The 19,669-nt window shown below is 49.8% G+C and overlaps 1 protein-coding gene and 1 long non-coding RNA gene across 3 annotated transcripts in view; one reads left to right on the top strand and one right to left on the bottom strand.

The window, feature by feature from the left end:
- Opa1 (OPA1 mitochondrial dynamin like GTPase) overlaps window positions 1–19,669 on the top strand; it is a 576,400-nt gene that overhangs the window by 456,776 nt on the left and 99,955 nt on the right. The gene's annotated exons all lie outside the window — the stretch shown is intronic.
- On the bottom strand, window positions 14,433–19,458 carry LOC126512265 (uncharacterized). Its single transcript, XR_007594975.1, has 3 exons — window positions 18,471–19,458; window positions 14,967–15,032; window positions 14,433–14,810 (listed from the first exon to the last, which is right to left on the bottom strand). It is a non-coding gene; the product is annotated as an uncharacterized lncRNA (long non-coding RNA).

Genomic DNA, 19,669 nt, shown 5'->3' with positions numbered 1-19,669 from the left:
ACACACACAAAAAAAATTTAAGAGGTTAGTAGGTTAGGGGAATGCTGGAGGCGTAGCTCAACGGCAGAGCATGTATCTAGTATGACCCAGAGTTTAATCCCCAACACAAAAACAAACAACAACAGAAATGATTGGGGGGTGGGGGTTGTTGGCGATCTCTTTCTGTTTCTGAGGAGCAGAAGCTGGCTAATCCTTCACATGCTTATTCTGCTTCCAGTTGTATGCCACATATATGAATCAACGTGCAACGATTTAATGATTAAAAACATGAAATATCTTGATAAGACTCTGTAATTACTGCACCAAAAAAGTAAGTCTAAGGAGACACATCTCCTTTTTAATATTTCATAATAATTAAGAGAACACCTAAGTCATTAGGGGATGGTAACTGGTCACAAATTTTGTGAAGCAGCCCAAACTGTCTTAAAATAACGGAGCCATATTGCAAAGGTTTTCCATAGAAGTCCAAAACCAAGGTGTCAGAGGGGCTGCCCGCAGACAGGAACCCCATGGGGAGAATCCAGATGGCCTCTTCCACTCTGGGGGTACCAGCAATCTGAGGTCAGCAGATGTACGACTCCAGCTTCTGCCTCCATTGTCCTATGACTAGGTGACAGCTGATAACAATAGTGAGCTTCCAGAATGGCTGGCTGTCAGGGAACCTGTCTGGTTCTTAGTCCTTCGCCTTCTCCCTTCACACCATCCTCGCCTGGAGCGTAGGTGTCTACTGGCTTCGTGATACCAATCCTATTGCTTAAGAGCCCACTCTATTTCATTAGGATTGTCACCCTAACGAATTACATCTGCAGTGACTGTTTTCCAATAAGGCCACATTCTGAGGTACTGGGGGTAAGAGATGTAGGTCATTGTAAGGGACAAAATTCAACCCCAACGGCTATAATCAGAACAAAAGCAAACAGCATGCCTAGCGGCTCCAGGTCGCTCCCATCAACCTTTCCCATTAGCAAAGCTAATTCTGCCTTCCCAGGAGAGGAGCAAGGCACACATCCACACGAAGCACCCTAGACACACCAGCTGTGGGCAGGCAAGGCCAGACAAGACCCCTGCTACTGGCCGGAGAAGAGTAGAAGACGCTGTCATTTTGGAATTCTTTATCCTACTGAATGTCGATGCCATCTGGGCAGTTTGAAGCCAGCTACTCTGTCCCAAGCCTCCGTCGTACTATATAGCCCATACGCTCATATATGAGTTTATGCTGCAAGAAGCCTCGGCAAGAAGGAAAACAAATAACCTAGTGATTAAAGAGCAACGTGCTACACGGGAAAGGATACACTACCCTAAGATCAAGACAGCGGAAGGGAGAGCCCTCAAGCTGCAGAGGGTTTTTGGATTGTTTGGTTGGTTGGTTGGGGGGTTTTGTTGGTTGGTTGGTTGGTTGGTTGGTTGGTTGGTTGGTTGGTTGGTTTGAGAGCCTCTTAACTGGGGATTTTTAAATCTCAACATGAAAACTCAGCGAGGCATGAGCTGGGACATGCAGCGGTCGGGCATTTGCCTAGCATGTGTAAAGCTACGGTTTCGGTCCCCCGCACCAAAAGCCTGTGAAGGTATGTGCAGTGTGCGATCAGCTAAGAGGGTGTTAGGAAGTGAGAGGGCCTGCAAGAGCGGCTTCTTGCTAGGTTCAGCACCACCTGCGGGTCCTCTCCCACGCTGGCCAGGAGGCGACTCCTCCAGGCGTGGTTAAAAGGGAAACACTAGACTACTGTATTAGGCACTTTTGAGTCACTGTGACCAAAACACCTGAGAAAACAATTTAGAAGAGCAAAGATTTACTTGGGCTCAGTTTCAGAAGATTCGGCCTATTGTGGGAGGCAAGGTGTGACACTATGGCAGGCCGGAAGCTGAGAGGAAGGGTTCAGGACTGGGCCAGGGCTGCAGAGACTGCAAGGCCACACCCTCAGGGCCCTAATTCATCTGGTTAGGCCCCACCTCCTACCTTTGCCTTCTCTCAACAATGCCGTCCTGCTAATCCATTCCTTTGGTCGGAACCCTCGTGATCTGACTGTTTCTGGAGAAACATCACAGACACCCTCAGAGATATGCAATAAACACCCGAAAGATGTGCTCTACAGTCTGCTAGGCATGTCCCAGGCCAGTCAAGCTGACAGTCTACCAGTTCCTACCAGCCCTGCCAGGGTCTACGTTATCAGAGGCACATATGGGGATAGAATATGCCCAGCAGGTTTGGAACCCAGGTCCCCTCCCTTTTCCTCTCTAAAGCTTTCTACACATATTCTTGGAGTGACCCAGAAAAGAAGGTGGGTGTTGAGGGCACAGCAAATGGTGCCACATTTTTTAGGTGACCATTTTTTTTCTTTAAAAAAAGGTTAAAATCCTTTTTATTTTTTATATATTTTTATTAATTCATTTAACTTTATTTTATGTGCATTGGTTTGAATGTACCAGATCCCCTGGAACTGAAGTTACAGACAGTTGTAAGCTGCCACATGGGTGCTGGGAATTGAACCTGGGTCCTCTGAAAGAGCAGCCAGTGCTCTTAACTGAGGAGCCATCTCTCTAGTGCCCAGACCTTGTTGACAAGCCTAACAACCCAAGTTCTGTCCACACAGTAAAAGGAGTGAACTGACTTTTGTGTGTTTCCCTCCACCCTCCACACATGAGCTATGGCATGGACACACGCACGTGCACACATACACATATACACAAACCTTGATTTTTTTCTTCCACAGGGATGGAGAGATGGCTTAGCAGTTAACAGCAGTGGCTGGTCTTCCAGAGGACCAGGGTTCAATTCCCAGCACCCATATGGCATCTCACAACTATATGTAACTCCAGGATCAAGGAATCTGGCACCATCTTATAGCTTTTTTGGGTACCAAACGCAGGCACAGCGCACACATATATACATACCCATATACATTAATTTTTTAAAAAAATGGATGGATTTTAAAAATAGATGGGTATCCATGCTCCCAGATCTCCCCTTGCGACCAGACCAACTACCCTTTCCTGTTGCACCCACTCTCCCCCAACACCACCTTGACAGAGGGAGGTGCCGCTCAGATCCAACCCTAAGCCCTGAACATGCCTTGTAATTCCGTCCCTCCGTTGCCAGTCCCAGGAGGCCAGGAAGGGACTTTTGCAGGGTTTTTTCTGGCTTAGAGCTCGGCTTTGCTATGCTGCCTCTGCTCTGAAGCTGGCTTTGCTACCCTGATAAAGCCTTCTAAGCTGCCTGGAGCTGACTCCACTCCCAGCCTGCAGTCTCTCTCCAGAGGAGAAAAAAAAAAAATCAAGAGTCACAAGGTGTGAGTAGAGGATGGGTTCTTCAGTTCGTTTTCATTTAGCTCTTTTGTTACTGTTGCTTTGGTTTTAGAGACAGGGTCTCATTCTGTAGGTCAGGCTGGTCTCAAACTCACAGAGATCCACATGCTTCTGCCTCTTAAATACTTGGACTAAAAGCGTGTGCCAACACACCTAGCTACTTCTTCTTTTTTTTTTAAATCTGTATAATTGTTGATAGTAAGTTCAGGAGTACAGAAAAGTACATAGAATTCTTTTTCTTTTTTCCATTTTTGGGTGGAATTCTGAAATGAAACAAACTCTAGTGGTGTCTTCAGCTCACAGGGGCCACTTAATATCCACACCTAATATCAATGTCCTTAGTCCACCCATCAGCACTCCCGGGACAACTGTCCAAGGAGGCAGGGAGCTCTCTGTGAACTGCCCTGCTTTACCTGAAGTCGGCCTCACCCCACCCATGCAAAGGGTTCTGCAGAAACTCACCATGCAAGCAGACTCTGGAGATGAAGGGGAGAAATCTCCAGAGGGCGGTCCCCTGGGGAGTCATGACAATGACATGTGTATTCAGGAAGTCTGAGCTCAAGGTGGGGCTCTGCTAAGGACTAGCAGCCTTGGGACTTATCACTTGATTATGCTCCTGTTTCAATAGCTATAAATTAGGGACTTGCTCAACATTCATTCAACAAACCCTGTTGCACACCTACAACATGCCAGCTGCCCTGTAGAACGATGGCTCACACACACACTCCCACTCCTCAGGGTGCTGTGGAGGTCAGGCTATTAGTGATCAGGAGGTGGCTCCTTTATTAAATGGCCATGAAATATAAACAATGTCCCCACTATGAGGTTCCCATGCCATACAGTGCTTTGGTTTGGTTTTGGTTTGGTTTGGCTTGCTTTTTCAAGACAGGGTTTCTCTATGCAGCTCTGTCTGTCCTGGAACTAGCTCTGTAGACCAGTTTGGCCTCGAACTCACAGAGATCTGCCTGCCTCTGCCTCCCGAGTGCTGGAAATAAAGGTGTGTGCCACCACCGCTAAGCAGGAGAGTAATTTTTAAAATAGAACTCAAAAATGTTTCTGAGTTAGTTTTACCATGTCCCAGCGGACCAGCATCCTCTGTGACTCTCTGGGGACTGCTGTGACTGGCCCCAGGTTGCACCCCTCTCTGGCTATGGCACAAGAAGTCTTGGGCCTGTAGGCCATCATGTGTTATTGGGCAGTTCTTCAGCTTCTTGATGTCTTCTTAATCATGGTGGTGACACAGAGGGAGTGGTGGTTTAGGTGCCCTCTTCCACCCCCTACGCTGACTTCCAGACCCAGGGAGAATATTTTCATTTGGTGATAAAAGCTGAAGCCAATTGAAATCGGCAGTTCTGTGTTCTTAAGCAAGGACCAGGGATCATGTGAAACACTTCTGAAATGTTAAAAAAAAAATCTAATCTTGCCTCAATAAAAATGACATCATGTCACTGTGATCACACAAGAGAAAGACTTGAGAGCGGCTGGCAGTGGCCCAGAGTTCAGGGGTTACAGTGGCTGCACTGAATTCCCACGGGAAAGGTAGAGGAGGGGGGTACTGCCTTCCAGGTGAGCGCTGTAGGCTGTTAGGTGTGCAGGGGACCAGGAGGCACGACAGAGATCCCCTGAAATCTTCCTCAGCACTGGCCTCCTCCACACCTGCTCTCCCACCTGCCTGCAGGTCCCAAGGAGCTTTGGGATGTGCTCTTTTCTGCAGCCAGCTGACTCTGAGGGAGGGAGGAGATTGGCAGCCAACCTAGGGAATCTCGCTGATAAGTTTCTCTGCAAGCGCACAGACCCAAGCCAAGTCGGGTGACAGCAAATGTTCCAGCTCCACTCATGTGGCTTGTTATCACTACGTGGTCAGAGCCCAGGACAGCAATAGAAAAGGCAGGGAGCCATGCTGCAGCAGGCTGTTCTGCCTGAGAGCTAGTGTGGTGCTGGGAACTTCCACAGCTGCCCGTTAACAATCCCTGAATGGAATATGAGGGACAGGAAGAGCGGGGCTCAGGGCCAGGACAGAAGGGCCAGTTTTCCTTTTCTTTTCTTTCTTCTTCTCTTCCTTCCTTTCTTTCTTTCTTTCTTTCTTTCTTTCTTTCTTTCTTCCTTCCTTCCTTCCTTCCTTCCTTCCTTTCTTTCTTTTTTTGGTCTTCAAGACAAGGTTTCTCTGTGTTATCTCTGGATGTCAACGAAATTCAATCTGTAGACCAGGCCTGCCTCAAACTCAGAGATCCTCCTGACTCTGTCTCCTGAGTGCTGGGACCAAAAGTGTGAGGCACCCCCCCCCAGGCTAAAGGGCCATTTTTCACGATACATGTTTTTTGTATATTGAAACCGTCTATAAACGTGCATTTATTTTCAATGAAACCGTCCATCTTTCCATCACAGGCTGCACAGACTCTCCTCCCTGTCTGCTCCTGTCCAGGGTACAAAGTGTCACAACGAAGGAAACTTGGAAATGACATTTTACTTGAAGGGTTGGGCAGAGGGAGAGGCAGAGATATGGCTTTTATATTAAGGAACTATGAATCTGTGTGGCGTATTATGTAACGTGCTCAGATTATTTCAGACTTCAGTGAAGGGCAATAGAGCTGAGGCTGGGAGTAGTAACAAGCCTCCCTAGGTCGCACACCATGAGCGAGGAGGATGGAGGACACACATCTGGCCGTCTGGGAGATCTTCCAGCAGTGGTTCCTTTCCTTTCCTCGTACATGCCCGCTTCAGTCTTTTTCTGACTACCGTTCTGGTACAGGCCGTCTACCCCTCTGGCCCAGACCAATGTCACCGTGTCTCATGTGGCTTCAGATGGCTCTGTGGTTAAGACCATTGATTGCTAGAGGACCCGAGTTCGATTCTCAACACCCACATGCCAGTTCACAATTGTCTGTAACTCCAGCCCCAAAGCAACAGACATCTAAGTGGCACATAGACACATATGCGGATAAAACATCCATACGCAAAAATACCAATAATAATCCAAAATAGACTCATACGCATTTTAAAAAACGCAAGTGTGGCCAAGTGGTAGAGCCTGTTCTCAGCATTCCAAAAGTTCCCAAGCATGTCCGTCAAGGCACCCTATGTGAACTATTTGCTTAGGTGTTCAAACCCTGGGCCACCATAACTTCCTGTTCCCGCTCTCCTTGCTTGTTCATGGGTGCCTTCTGAGGGTTTTAGAGCATGCAGGCATAGCCCTGCCTCCGTACCTGCTCACTCCAGAAAGCTGCTCCCTAGGTGTTTACGGGATGTCTTTTCTAGATGGCCTTTCCAGAGCCCACAGTATCAATCTACCTAATCCCTTTCCCACTGACTTCCTCTGGGTTGTGTGTGCAGTCAGTTACTATCTTGACTCTTCGTCTAGAGTCAGGCTCTCTTGGATTACATGTCCCTTTCAGCCCCACTTTCAGGCTGGCTTCCATCTTTCCACACTGGCTTTTTTTTTCTTTTTCTTTTTCTTTTTTTTTTTCCTCCTGGATCCTCCCTGGAATAAAGACAAGAGAGTCCCATGAAGCCAGGAGAGATGGCTCAGTATGTAAGGGGCCTGCTATGCAAGTTTGAGAACCTGAGTTGGGGTCTCCCTCACCCATGTAACTATAATCCCAGCTCTGGGAAGCAGAGATAGAAAGATCCCAGAGGCTCAGTGGGCAGCTAATCTAACTGAAGTGGTGTGTTCCAGGCCCAGTGAGACCCTGTCTCGGACAAAAACAAGGCTGAGAGTAATAGTAAAAACTACCAACAATGACTGTCGGCCTCTGGGCGTACATGCACATACTTGCTGTCACAGAACACAGAGGAAAAAAAAAGAGAGACTAGCATCTTCTGCAGAGGACTGGCAGGAGATGGGGTGAGAAGTTACCTCAAATCTATCCACGAGTGGAAGGGGGAAATCTATAGCGCGCAAAACCCCGAGTCTGGGCCATTCTACACAATACCACTCTGAGCAAGAAAGCAGCAGGCCTCACACGGGGTTCAACCCCTAAGATTCTATGTTATCACCAGTTCTTAGTCAAAGCCCTTGGCGTATGTGGGTGTTATTGTATCCCCCCTTTCCTTTATTATCTCAAGGTAAACACTTGTGATTCCTAAATGCCTAGAGAGTGAATCAGTAGTCTCCTGTTCAAACCAGCCGAGGTCACATCAAACAATAGCCCACAGCTAGCATTAATCATTAAATAGGTACACAGACAAATACACAAGCAAGGGAACCATTTTCCACGTCTGTCTCTCTTGTCTGTTTTTCCTTTAAATGAAATTAACAAAACATAAACATGGTCACTGACCTGTTCAGAAAATAACTGTGTTTTCTTAACCATTCAGGACCCAGGGCACATAATTCAGCTGGGGAAGGGTTCCTTCCTTCAGCCATTGAACGTTGTCCTGAGATTCGCAGGTAGCACCTGCCCTCTTAATAGTCACACACGGAAGGAAAATGGACCTTCCCAGCCAGGGCTGGTAGACACAAGTGTCCGTGCTAGGATTACTATGCTGTAGCCACACTAGGGAGCAAGCTGCCCAGAGGTGAGGGAACTGTCCTGGACACACGGACTCTATCCAAGATAAAAATAAGTCCAGCGGAACATGCGCAAAGCACTGTTGAGCCTCTCCATCCCTTTCACATGTCCTGCGTGTGCTGAATAAAATCCTCTTGGATAAAAACCGGGGCTTGAGCTTGACATGAGGTTCACGTGCCTGTAATCCTACCACTTGAAGAGTCGCAGGATTTGGAGCCCGAGGACAGTTTGGGCTTCCAGAGGCCCTATCGCAAGTAAACAAAATAACTGGAGCTTGCTCGCTGATGGCTGCTGGATGAACGGCATCGCCTCCAGCAACGGCATCACTTCCTGTAGGTGTCAAACAGGAGTCATGTCTCACTTTTCCTCGGAAGGCATCTGGATGGCTTTGGAGGCCACAGAAAGAAGGACAGTCCTGTGTGCTGGGTTGTGCCAGTCTGTCTCGTGCTCAGTGTGCCCTAGCAAGGCCATAAATGAGATAATCACCTATACAGAAGAAGAGCCAAGCAGAAGGGTTTGGGACATTCAGCTAGTCCACCAATGTTATACATGTAAGTGAGCCTGGGCCTGTTTGTTTGTTTGTTTGTTTGTGTATCCCTCTGGAGTCCTGAGTCCCCTTGAGCCTGGCAAGGTGGGATAAGAGTACCCCATACCCTCAGACCAGGCCCATATCCTTTCTGATGTCCTTGGTTCCATTCAGACAGTTCCTTTCTGTGAGTCTGGTGCTCACCGCAATGCACTCAAGGCTGCACCAAGCTCTGTGCCCTTTCTGCCAGCACCTAAATGCGTGGTAGTATGATCTTCCTCCCCGGGAAAGGAAGCAGAGTCGGGTAACATTTAAAGCTTTCTCCTGGCCTCCAATCTGTGGTTCATTTAACCATGTTGAAGTGTCCAGTTTGACGAATATATGCACGGACCAAGTCATTACAGGCTTTTCCATCTATTTTTTTTTTGAAAATATTATCAACTTGTGAATGCTTCCCTCCCTTTTGGCTTTTTTGTTCTTTTTGTTTTTTAATGCATAGTTTTCTCTGTGTAGCCCTGGCTGTCCTGGAACTCACTCTAAACCAGGCTGACCTTAAACCCAGAGATCTACCTGCCTCTGCCTCCCGAGTATTGGGACTGAAGGCGTGTGCCACCACTGCCCAGCATAAATGTTTATATGAAAGTATTTACTTACCAGAGATAAACCTATAGGAAAAATAAAAGCATCTAAACATGTACATTGTGCTTATGTTATCTTAACTATCATATATATATTAGTATATATTCACATATATGCTTTACATATATGTGTGTGTGTGTGTGTGTGTTTGGTTTGGTTTTTTGTTTTGTTTTGTTTTGAGACAGGGTTTCTCTGTGTAGCCTTGGCTGTCCTGGAACTCACTCTATAGGCCATGTTGGCCTTGAACTGAGAGATCTGCCTCCCTCTGAGTGCTGGGATTAAAGGCGCGTGCCACTACTGCCCGGCTTATTCTATATTATATTTATCTTTATATAATAGGTAAGAAAACTGAGGGCCTGAATTACTATGTCACGCAGCTAGAAATCGAATAAGCTGAAACATGACGGCAAGCAGTCTGGCTCCCACGTCTGTTTCTCAGCCATTCTGCGATCCCACTTTTCCTGTGCACCCAAGGCTCTACACTCAACATTCCTAATGCAAGTAATCATCAAGTCAGTGAAATCTCAGCTGGAGATCACTTGCCACTCCCCAAGGAAGGCTCTATTTAAATAGCAGGACATTGCCCCTGTGACTTTACAGCCCTTTATCACTCAGCCTCATAAAACCACAGGTGTGTTGGGGTGCTCTATAAAAACAGGTGCTTGGTGTGCCTCAGTCACACTTAACCCAGTGTGTCTGAATATGACTACTATTTACTCCGCGGCTCCACAGAATCTTCTGTGAGAAGCTGGCATGAAAAGAGAAGCTGGGGGGTGCAGAAGAAGCAGGAAGTAGGGCCTCACTTCCCTGGTATTTGTTACCTTGTGCATGGCCTGGGGGAGGGTCCACAGGGCTCACCTGTCCCAGGTGTCCTCCTCAATTTCTCTTCCAGTCTCCCAGGAGGATGTGTGGCCGACCTGCTGGCACTTTTACCCTTTCTATCTGCTCTGCAATGATAGGACCTGCCTGCTGAAATCTTACTTATTAACTTTACATAGATATGGCAGGCTGCGATTACAGGAGAATTGTTTGGGAGTGTTGTATCTCGCTTCTTCCCACGTACCTTACCCTGGGAATTGCTTTGTACTTGCACACTGCCATGTGGTGGTGTGTGTTTAATAACCATCAATAAAGATAGGCCTGGGAAAACGTGGACAGACACAGATTCCCCTAAAATAAAGAAGCCAGAAGGGTGCCTGCTGGCTACCCATAGCTGATCAAAAAGGTGTGGTCAAAAGTAAACCTTTGACTAAGGAGCTAAAAGTTTGAAGAGTATGCTCGACCTGAGGATTCCTTGACCATGCATACAACTCATCTCCTTAAGTCCAAATTCATCCAGTATTCATTATCCAGAGACTAGGGTGCCTACCCCGCAGCAGGGACTTCTCACAAAGCTTGTTTATTAGAGAATCAAGAAAGATGAAGAAACCGAGCAGTGGTGGTACACCCCTTTAACCCCGGCACTAGGAAGGCAGAGGCAGGTGAATCGCTGTGACTTTAAGGCCAGACTGGTCTACAGAGTGAGTTCCAGGACAAACAGGGATACACAGAGAAACACTCTCTCAAAACACACACAAAACAGAAGGGAGAGAAAGGAAAGAAGGAAGAAAGGAAAACAGAGAGAAATGAAGAGTGTGAGATATGGCTTAGGATACAGTTCAACAGTAGAATGCTTGCCTAGCATACACAAAGGTCTTGGTTCCAATCACTGGCACCACAAAAAGCAATTAAGTAAATAAATAATAAAATAAATGTCCGGTAAGAAAATAGAGGGGACATTTTTGAAATAGAAACCCGGAGCATCACCATGCCACACCCATGAATAACATTTGGGCAGTGAACAGAGGTGGAAGTAGCTGTCAAGGAGGTGGCGCGTAGCTCCAAAACACTTGTTGAGCAGAATTAAGCAACTAATTGGAAATGGAAAAAATCTAACCCTCACTGCATTATCCAAGCACAGTCAACACGATTTATTTGACACAAAGCAAACGAACAGGGACAATACCCTTCCACCAAGGTGACAAACCATCTCAGACACCAAGTCTGTGACTGTCCAGTGGCAAGACTTCAAGAGCAGGTAACAAGGGTACAGCTCATCCAGGTTCTCACTTGAACTGGAGTATTTGCTCCCCCCCCCCCCCGGGCAACTGTGGGAGCCTGTTGAGCTTAAGGCCCGCCTGGATATTTGTATGAGACACACATTGCCTGGCAACCTCCTCCAGGAGCCAGCAACATACTTGATCAAGAGGCCTTCTGTGAGATCAGGCCAGCCTGGCAGGCAGCAGCATGTTTCCAGAGAGCTCACTTTCCATGGGCCCTCTAGGATTGCAGCCAAGCCTGGCCTAGAGCAGTTCAGCCCCACAAAAGGAAGAACCGTTCCCACTTCACCTAACAGCCACATATTGAGTAAGGCTACAGAGGTTCAAACTAGACTCCACCATGCCCACAGAAGTGGAGGGACGACAGAGATTAAAGTTTGGCCCTGCCTCTCCCTTTGTTCGGAGCCACCCCACCTCCTTTTGGGGACTTCTTACCCTAAGATTAACCCCAGAGCAGGGTACAGTCTCTTCCCCCATTCCCTGTCACCGTGAAAAACCTTTTCCATTCTATGAGATTTGATCTAGGTCTATAATTGTACATACCACACAGAACAGAATGATTAACCACTAAGAAATGGCACAAGTTCCAGAATTCTTCAAGGGACCTCAATGACAAAGCTGAGGTCACTTTCTGAGGTCTTCTGAGGAAGACTGTAGAAGAAACCCATGGCAGCTTTTTGGGCTGTTCTCTAAGCTCAGCATCCCAAAGGAAATCATATGGTTAACACACAAGCATGTCTTTCAATCAGTTGGGAAACTCATTATTTGTCTTGCCAGTCCCTCTGATAGATGTAATAATTGGCCCGAAGTTCAAGCGAGGTGCCTGTGTTCTAACCCCTTCATGGCATTCCTAATGTCATGTTTTCTGCTCTTGAGATGAAAAGTTAGCAGCTGAGGAGTCAGGAGGCATATCTAGTCTCTCCTAGTTTTCCTTTTGGAGCAAAACAGATTAGCCATAAGAGAGAAGGGCGTGTGGCTTGGTTTAGCTTGGATGACTGGGAGGGGGCAGGCTGCCTGTTCTAGTGGCCCCTACAAAGCTTTCCTGTCTCCTGGAACTGGGAAGTTAGGATTCTTTCCCTTCCAGAGAATACAGGATGGTGAGCAAATCTGGGCAAGTCACAGTACAGGAAACTCAGAGAAATGCTTGTTAAAGGAGCCACACTTCCAGGCTACCCAGGATACTCATCTGCAGGGCCTCTTCTTCCTCAATTGGAAAAATCCATCCTTGGGATAATAGAGACAAGGGTGTGAGACAGTGGGGAGAGTTTCTAGATGGGCAGGAGGAGTGCCTGAGCCTTGTCTAGGTTTTGCTACTCCTTCTCGAGGAAAGCAACCACACTTGTGCAAGCCTTTTCCTCCAGGCCTCAGTTTCCTCTCCATTGCATGAGGGAAGAATCTCCACTGTTGCCCCCAGCCCATGCCTTCCTGTAATCTGAGATAACTGGAGGGTGGAGGAGAGTGTTATGCCCAGATCTGCAAAGTCCCCCCAAACCAACAAGGAGACCAGAGTCCTGTATGTAAAAAGCAAAGAGCCTTTACTTTATGCAAGTTTGCAAATTCGGTCACTCCATGTGTCCAACATATTGGAATAATGGGAGAGCCCTGAGTTCAGTTAGAGTTGGGTTTTTATAGTAGTAAAGGTGGGGCTGAGGAATTTCTAAGGTTCAGGACCCCTCATTGGCTGACATTTGCCTAGGGGCGTCCTGGTGAGTGTGTGCTGGCAGGTGATCCTATCTACCAAGGTTGGAACATTAGGCATTTCCTTTGGAGGGTCTGTTCTTAGATGGTGCTCAGGTAATCTCAGTTTATGGTTCTTCCTGCAACCAGGCATTGCTTCAGGGTAAACTACTGAGACTCAGGCCTCCATTAAACTTATCGATGGCTGAGTCCTACTCTGGCAGGTGATAATGGTTGGAAGTAAAGAACTTCCTTTGGGGGGGTCTGTTTCTCGTGGCTGTCTCCTACAGATAGAGGAGAAGAGTGAAAATATATTGTATGTATTCATCTGTTTCACACACACACACACACACACACACTGATGCGGTACAGGGGATTGAACACAGGGCCTCATGTATGCTAGGCAAGGCCTGGTAACACCAAGCTGTTATCCCCAGCCCTTGACTTTTTGAGACAGGAGTTACTAAGGCTGGCCTTGAACTCTGTAGCTCAGGCAGGTCTTGACCTTGTCATCTTTCAGCCCCAGGGGGATTCACAGACCTACACCACCAGGCCTCATTTACATCATTTTCAGTCTTGAATTTTTACTCAATTGATTTTTCTGGGCAGCTATATTTATTTCGGTTTCGGTTTTTAGAGAGATTTGGTCTGATGTCACCATTTGAGTGGCTTATTTGCAAGCCAAATAATTGCACACCCTGGGATTTTAGGGCCCCAGATTCACCCCCACATTCTTAAGCCTTGGGCCTGTCCTTGCATGCCGCCTCAGCCAGTAGCCCAGCTGGAACCTTTCATGTCCTGTGTCCTGAGGTAGCATCCCAAGGTATCTGGGAATGCCCTCCTCACCCCTGAACCTGCAGGTTTACCTCACAGAGGCTTGACTCTGAGGCCAGTCTATTGGCTAGAAACACACTTAGGGCCTCCCCCCGTACCACTGTGGCCCAGCCAAGTGGGAGAGTTGAGCAGACCATAGGCACCCCACCCCCATCCTCCTGAGAAGGGCCTTCTTGGCAGCCATCCTCCTTCAGAGCCCATTAGGGAAGTGCACATTCCCTTGGTCTCACTGGCTCCAGTGAGTGTTCGGGGGGGCGGGGGTGGGGGGAGCATTACAGGCTATTAGCCAATGTTGAAAGCCTGTTTTCCACCCCGCCCCCCACCACCCGACTTCTCCTAGTACCGGCTGGGCTTGGCCAGGCATCAAGCAGGCATTTTGTTCAGAAGTGGCAACTTATTTTTATCAAAGATGGAATGCAGCCTTGCAGTTGTTTCCAATGCCTTTGCATGGCAACCAAACGTTTGTTCCAAGCATTCCCGAACCCTCTTTCCCCTTTCTCCATCCAAACCCTGGGCAGGGAGCCGCTTAAGAAGACAAAGTTGCAAGAAATTAAAACTCGTTATTAATGTCCCTACTTTAAAATGCAGTCTCTAGCTGCTGACTGGGAACTCTGTAAATCCTGCCCTAAAGCAAAGTGAGGACCACAGCACTGAGGTAGTGGGAAGAGCCTGGGCGATGCCTCTTCCCCCCCACCCCACCCCAGGTCTCCAATACTGTACATCCTCTAGTTAGTCCCTTCCCTCTCTGGAGGTTAGGGTACCCACTTAGGAGACACAGGTTGCCTAAACTTTTCTGGCCACAGAATCTTTGGAACGGATAAAAACCATGGACCCTTCTTGGGCGAGAAAGTTCATTTGGGAATTATTTATTAGACACCTGCTAGATAGACAGGGGCATATAAAGGAACAGGTTCAAATTCCTTTTTGGGGGACTGTCCAGGTTATGAGAAGTTCTGCTTGGGACTTCTGTGATGAGCTTGAAGGCTCTTATCTGAGAAGACAGTGATGATGATTCCCGGAAAGGATCCTGACATCACCAGCCAGCCAAACACCTGCAGCCAGAGCAGAAAAGTGGCCACAGAGAAAGTAATCTCCGGCTTCCTTCCAGCCCCGGTGTGGTGTGGTGTCGCCAGGAGGCACCCACAGACAAACATGCAGGCACAGGACGCTTGGAATGTCGACAGTGTCTCCGGACACACTCCCAGCTGCATGGAACCGGCTGCCGCCCTGGGGGAAAGGCAAACAAGTCTCTTCCCTTTTGGGCTTCATTTTTCTCACGGAGTCTGAAAGGGCTCTGATCAGGTGATATGTGTGCGGCTGCTCCCAGTACAGGTGCAGGGCAGGTACGAGGGGAGGAGAGAGCCCCGCCCCGTGTGTACTTACTTAAAGCTCTTTCAATAGCCCTAGCAGGATAGCTCTTGGCAAGGCAGCAACCCAGTCTCTGGCAGGCTGCGGGGAATCCGAGTGTGAGAAAGTCAGTCATGCGAAGGAAAAGGGGAAGGAAAAAAAAAACCCTTTGAGTCCTCAGGCAAAATACCACCACCACCCCCCTTTCCCTAGCTCTAAAACAAACCCACAGAACATTCCCAAAACCTAGGGGAAAAGGGGGGCTCTCTCCTTGGCTGCTGACATTTGTTTTATGCTTTAAAAGCAAACAGGTGAGAGAAGTCAGCGCTCATGGGTGATGGGTTGCACAGGCAGGCAACGGAGCAGCCCCTGGTTGTGATTACTGGACATGATGCATGCAGTATGCAAGATTCTGCTTTCCGGCCATCACACAGGGAGCAAAAAGACCTCCGCTCCAAACACTGCACTCTGTGTTCCTCCTGTTTTGGGAGTAGAAAAGAGTATGGGGGGGGGGGTGTTCCTAGGAACCTTTCAAGTTCAAAGAAATCTTTCGGGATTTTGAGTTTGCAGCCTCCGTGGGAGGGCGGACAGCACCGATCTGACATACCTTCACTGGCCAGGATAAGAGAGTAAAAACTCATCCATGAGTTTATCATTTGCAAAGCAGCCCTGGTTCTTGACACTTAGCAGAGTTAAGGGTCGGGGCCTTCATGACTTTGGGAGGGGGCAGTGCACAGGCACAAATATATACATAATTTTTGGTGACATGGGCCTTCTGTCCCTCTGTCTAAGTATGTATGTGAAGTCAGTCGCTTATTCCACCAGAGCAAATACTCCTAAAGTGACAATAAAGGGAGTGTGATTGACTGCTGGCGGCTCCACTGGGAGACCCTGACTTGTTCATCCTCCACGTACCTGTCAGGTGCCTCAGAGGCAATAGAACAGACATGAACTATTAGGAAATACAATTGCCTGCCAGCTCAGCACATTCGGGCTCAAGAGCAGGCAGCAGCCAAAGTCATCACAGACCTTTCTGCAGGAGGCACTGGATCTAAAAAGTCTTGGTAGAAACCTGCATAGGGTTAAAATGCTCCCTCAGGAAGCTCTGACTCCCAGGAGATCCTGGGACAATGTATTTGTGGTTTTGTTGTTGAGGATTTTTTTTTTAAGTCAGAGACTTAGTAGGAGCTTTTTAAGAAGCTTGTGAAGTTTGCTGGGGTCACAGCAGAAAGGAGGACAACTCCACAGGTTTGTCGCCTTTCACCAAGAGGATTTCAAAAACACAGGAAAACCCCACTGTTTAAGAGACAACCGGCAATTTTCTGTCCTCACTGCTCTCCTATCTGCTTAGAATAGGAAAGGAGAGTACCACCACAGTGGTCCAGGTTGCAGAACAACAAAGAAGACATTGTTTATTATTTCTTCCGAACAAGATGGGGCACAGCCCACTCTCCAGCACGGACATACGCATGGACACACACACACACACACACACACACACACACACACACACACGACACCACCCCAAGGGGCAAGAGAACAAGTGGTGAATAAGGCAAGTCTGCCTGGGGGTAAAGGTATGTCTGCAAACGGGGGTGGGGGAGGCATCCTGGAAGGCAAAAAAAACAAAAACAAAACAAAACAAAAACTTAGAAAATAGAATGAATGATCAGAACCCTGTGAGATGACAGGACACTAAACCCAGGACAAACTCAGGTCAGTGGGGTGTGGGTTAGTGGCCAGGTGACCCGGGTCAAGCAGGAAGCATGTTGACCTACATACGTCACTTAGGAGCCTACTGGTCTGATCTCCAAGTCCTGCAGTCCACTCTGGACACTAGTCAGGGTCACCTTTCGAAGGAGCACCCAGGTGTCTTTCCCCCACTAGGAACCTACTAAGGTATCTGGAGTCCTTTATAAAGCAGGATGTCTAAGGGTCTTGTGGGCGGGGGGCTCCCATTTCTTCCTTGCCCCTGCACACACCCAGCGTGCCCTCAGAATAAAGACCTGAGGCCCCAGCATCTGTGCCTTAGAGACTATGGGTACTCCCTTCCTCCCCAGCCCCATGACTCAGCATATTCGCCTTAGCCATATTTTTCTAAGGTGCAAAGCACAGATCCTCTCCACCAACTACTTTACCATAACAGCTTAACGTATGACTAATTCCTCTGGATATTCTCTGCAGCATTTGACTTGTCTACTGCCTCTCTTAAAGGCTGTCCCAGGGGAGTCTATAGACGGCAGCCATACCCACGCAGGTATCTGGCAGCGGGCTTTCTAGGGACACTGTGTCTTGTTCCACACCCGGTGCAATTGTGGCTTCATACCGTGAAGGCTCTCCTCCGGATGCCCCCCTTCCCTCAGAACATCATCTAAGCCGCAAGAGAAAGAGCAAACACAGGCATTGGTCAAAAAGTAGGGCTCTGTGAGCCTCCGCAGTTGGTTGACTACTGCTAGGGAGCGGCCACTGTATCTCTCTCATCGTGGTAATCCCCGGGTTTAACAGTGTCTGGCGTTCCATCGTAAAAGAGAGGTGGGCATGCCCAAGGTCAGGCAGTCAACGAACCACTTCGTCTCAACCCGGACCAGACCTGGAGAAATCATTCACATTATCTCAGTGGGGGTTCGGGGTGGGGGTGGGGGAGGGAGGAACGAGTGTGTGCGCCTTGTGTGCCAGGCCTCCGGGACGCGGGAAAAGCTGGGGGCGGGGATCAAACAACGCGCTGGGATCGCGAGCTGCCCCGAGTTCAGGGCGGCGGGAAATCTAAAGGGGTTGGGGACACCGGGGTGGAGGCAAGGGGCGGACGACCAGGGGCAGGCAAGGAGGGGAGGCAGGCAGCCGCCGGGGGCAGCGCGCGTCGCCCGCGCCGTGCGGCAAATCCCCCAGGGAGGCCGCCGCCAGAGCCCTGGCGCTCCCGGCCCGGCGCCCGCCACGTGGCACCCGGCGGCGGCGGCGGCGACTCCTCCCGGCGCACGGCTCGGCCAGCCGGCAGCACGCAGCCGCCCGTCTCTTCCCCGCGGTCCGCCGCCTCCTGGACGCAGCGAGGGACCCGGGGAAGGGGCGGGCGGGCGGCGCGAAGCCTCTGTAACCGCAGCCGCTGAGCGGAGGCAGGAGGTTGACCCGGCCGCTTCCTAAGTGCGGTCAGGCATCTCGTGACCGCGGCGGCCGCCCGGGTCCCTCCCCCGCCGCAGTCGCCGGGGAGGTTTCGGCCGCGCTCAAACCCCAAGATTGGAGTCCAGGCTGGCTGGGGGAGGCGGGGGGGGGGGACGAATTCCCGGCTCGCCACCCTAGGGCGAGCGTTTCCCCGCCCGGAAGAGCTGACCTTGGCCGGGGGTGGGGGGGGATGGGAAGGTTAGCGCGGGGCCCCGATCCCGACCCGCCACCCCCACGGATTCCTGGATTGCCGGGGCCGGAGGAGGGGGCCCCGGACACACACCACACACACACACACACACACCACACGCAGCGCGCGCCAATGAGCCCAGGCCAGGCGCAGGGGGCGGGGTTTTCCCAGGCTCGAGCACAGCAGCTGCTATTTACCTTCTTGGCTTCTCCCGGGGACTAGAGCCGGCCCCCGCTCCCGGCGGCCCGCCGCCGGCCCCCGCCTCCCTGCCCCCGGGGCGCGCGCGCGCACACACACACGCACTCACATACACACTCACACACGCACGCACACACACATCCTCTGGGTCCGGCCGCAGCCGCGGCGGCAATAAAACATCCTGGCACGTGCTCCGACTCCAGGCGCGCCCTCGCCGGCCGGCTGATGTCAAACTGCAGCTCGGCTGGTGGAGCTCTTAAAGGGCTCGCACGCCGGGCGCTGAGGCCGCCCTGTCCGCCCTCAGGGTGAGGAGGGGAGAGGCCGACTCCGACTCCCTGCCCGCCGCCTCTCGGGACTGCCAAACCGAGAGCCTGCGGGGGAGAAAGGTATAGAGTGGCGGAGGAGCGCGCGCGCCCCTGTGGCATTGCTATCAAAGCCCCTCTTGTTCATTTTTCATTTGAAATTCCATTTCCTTTTTTTCCCAGTAGGAAATTATTCTGATTGTTTCCTGGAGAAGCGTGAGGTCCAAGGCCCCATTCCCAGGAGAGGGCTGGGGGCGGGGGGCAGACAGGCATCCAAAAAGCCACCTTGCTCAGAAAAACCTGCCTGTAAAGGCATCTCTCTCTCTCTCTCTCTCTCTCTCTCGGGAGGGGGAGCTTAGGGAACGATTAGTTTTGGGGGTTTGGTATTGCTTTTTTCCCCCTGAGTGAGCAGTTTTCACTGCCCTGAACGTACAGAATAGAGCGGGAATTCACGAAGACGTTCGAGTAACAACACACCCTTGCGCGAGTTCCCTCGTCTTTAAATCACTAAATTCTGTCTTGGCGTATATTTTCTCAAAATGTTTTCAAATGAACTTATTATACAAAGTAGCTATATTGCACGTGGCAAAGACAATGAAATCCAAAGACCTGGCCACAAAAGAAATAGACTAGACCAAACCAAGGCGGAAAAGTCCTCTCTAAAGCAAAGCCCAGAGGAGAGAGTTAGCAAAGGGTTAAAATCCTTTTGATTGACGTTGTAGCCTCCGGTGCCCCGGGCTCAGGCGCGCGCCATTGGCCGCCAGACCTTGTGCCTGGCGGCCAATGGGGGGGCGCAGTCCACGAGCGGTGCCGCGTGTCTCTTCCTCCCATTGGCTGAAAGTTACTGTGGGAAAGAAAGTTTGGGAAGTTTCACACGAGCCGTTCGCGTGCAGTCC

This window comes from Alexandromys fortis, unplaced genomic scaffold, assembly GCF_014885135.2.
Source record: "Alexandromys fortis isolate MF-2015 unplaced genomic scaffold, M_Fortis_MF-2015_v1.1 scaffold_100_1_3062724, whole genome shotgun sequence".
Classification (NCBI taxonomy): Eukaryota; Metazoa; Chordata; class Mammalia; order Rodentia; family Cricetidae; genus Alexandromys; species Alexandromys fortis.
The sequence above is the reverse complement of the archived record's forward strand: the minus strand, read 5'-3'. Positions and strand labels throughout refer to the sequence as shown.